Source organism: Austrofundulus limnaeus, unplaced genomic scaffold (assembly GCF_001266775.1).
Source record: "Austrofundulus limnaeus strain Quisiro unplaced genomic scaffold, Austrofundulus_limnaeus-1.0 Scaffold106, whole genome shotgun sequence".
In the NCBI taxonomy this organism is placed as follows: Eukaryota; Metazoa; Chordata; class Actinopteri; order Cyprinodontiformes; family Rivulidae; genus Austrofundulus; species Austrofundulus limnaeus.
In genome coordinates, this window is record NW_013952508.1 from 579967 (window position 1) to 582710 (window position 2744).

Below are 2744 nucleotides of genomic sequence, written 5' to 3' on the forward strand. Positions count from 1 at the left end.
TTTTACTCCACTACATTTCAAAGACAAATATTGTACTTTTTACTCCACTACATTTCTAGGAAGCTTGACGTTACTCGTTCCTTTTAGATCAGCATAGCTTTATAATCCGCTGTAAAAAAAAAAAAAGAAAAGAAAAAAAGTGGTCACCCACACTTGTTCAAGTTTTCCCACTTAAAAAGATGAGAGAGGCCTGTAATTGATATTAGTTAGACCTCAACTATGAGAGAAAAAATGAGAAAACATATCTAGAAAATCACATTGTCTGAATTTATTTGCAAATTGATTGATTGATTGATTGATTGATTGATTCCTTTATTGTCATTGTATGGAGCACAATGAAATTACATTTAATAACACCCATTCAAGAAGATTGTGGTAATGTAATCAGTTGTTTGGGAACAGAGAAATGTTTTCAGTCAGGCAGACAATAACAATTTTCCATCTGCTTTCATGTCTGCTGATACATCTCAAGGTGGTGAATCCAATCTGACAAATAGTGTGGACAATCCCACCGAGTCGAGCTCTCAGCTTCCCCAAGATCAATTCCATCTCGCCAGCAAAGTCCAGGAACTACAGCCGGCCTGCAACCCTCAGCAGAACCGCTTGCAGACTGAGTCCAGCTCGCTCAAGGCTAAAGTCTGAGTGCTGAAAGAACGGCAAGCCTTCATACTTAGGCAGCCAGGAAATGGCCTGAATAGCCACCTATGCTGTTTTGTAGAACACCAGGAGACCACCAATCCAATCTGTATCAATCCAGTGATCAGAATCCAAATATATATCCAGAACAGAGGTCCCACCTTTGACAAGTCCTCCCATGGAAAAAAAAATCGTTCCAAAAATTTATTAAGAGACCAGCTAACCAAAACCATAAAAATAAATTCTTAATTTTTGGTTTTGGATGAAAAACTTAGAGGAGGCTCTGAGCAGCAAAGCAGGGAAAGATAAGGAAGGGCAGGAGAGAGGGAAAAGGTGTCTTACTCCTCTGAGAGCAAAACAAAGAACGAAAAATAAAATTATGGTGGAGAATAAGTATTTGGTCAGTAACAAACAAGCAAGCAGTGGTGGCCAGCACTAATCTAAAAATTTGTCCCACTAGCCCTAAAACACTAACTCAAATATTTAGGTTCCTAATTCTAAAGCACTAAAGCACTGAAATTTTTAGCAAAAGCTAATTCTAAAGCACTAAAATAACCCAGTCACCCCATGAACATTCTTCAACGGACAACATGAGTCATATATTGTCATGCTGAGAATTATCATTGACATTCCACAGCTGCATTTGTGTTCATATATTGTCACCTGGTGGATCAGTGACACATACTGTATATGAACAAAATGTGTGACATCTTTCACCCTCAGCTGTTAACATTAACGTTGATCAGTAACATTTATAGACCTCAGTTAGTGCTTCTAAATTTAGCCAATAAATTTAGCAAATGCTAATCCACTAATAAATTTAAAAAATAGCAAACGCCCTAAAGCGCTGATCAGGAAATTAGTTCCCCTATTTGTACTTTAAGGGAACTGTGCCCACCACTGCAAACAAGATTTCTGGCTTAACAATCTGTGCATTGCCACTCAGAAAGCTAAGTCTTTTAATGGTCATGTAGTGATTTAAATAATAATATTTGCACAAAGCACTGATATTTTAAAAATCTGGGGTTGTTTTGAGACATCAACCAGAGTTGGCAATGAGTCCACTCAGACCATGTTAGCAAGCTAATAATTGCTAACCTGAGCTGACTCATGTCTAAAATGGGTTGTTTTCATCTTAAAACAGCTTCTGTCTTTAACTCTTACTTTATCATAATTTTCTTGTGAAATACCATATTTCTGAGATTAAAGATGGCAGCAATAGACCATTTCATAGTTACGAGCGCACAAAGTGACCGCGTCACAGGTCACATGGAATAAACAATGAGGTTGCCCTGGAAACATCATTGAAATTCAACCTGTAAATTTACATCATTATACAGACCCAATGTATTTGTTCTAAACTAATTTGTGTTAAACTTTCCTTTAAGATCATAGAGGAGATTTTTCATACATATCTTAAAGCCAGGGATGAGCAACTATTAAACCTAGTTGACCTTTAATCCCAAAGGTCTGATGCAGTCAGTCTGTTTCCTGGCTAACTTGTATTGACTTGTGATTTATGATCGATGACTGCTGAGGAAATGAATAACCTATCAGAAGTACAAACTTGGAAAGACTTAGTATATTTGATGAACCCTTTAAAAATCCTTTAGAAGAAGTTGCAAAAGCAGATATAAAACTTAGAAGTTAAAGATGATGGTGCATCTCAAAAATTTATGTCAGCTTGTTACACTGCTTTTCAAACAGATTTATAAATAGGCCATCTTATAATAGATGCTGTGAAGTAGTTGCTTCTTTTAACTGGAGTACATAATATAATGAACTCAGCATGTAGGAAAGAGTGTGAGAGCAGGGGAGAAGAGGGAGGGGAGAGAGGGGGTCCAGATGAAAAAAACAACAGCCTTGTGTTGATTTGGTAATGTATCATTTATATATAAGTACACCATCTATATATTTACTGACTGAATATTTAACACAAGCATTCTGAGGATATTAAAAAGCCACATTACAGTTCTGAAGCGCCATCTAGCAGCAGGTTTTAGAATTACACTCAACCTGAAGCTAAGTGTAGTTTTCTACAAATATTTTAGAACTCTATAAAGTAGTGTTTCCCAAAGTTGGAGTCGGGACCCAAAGTGGGGTCCTGA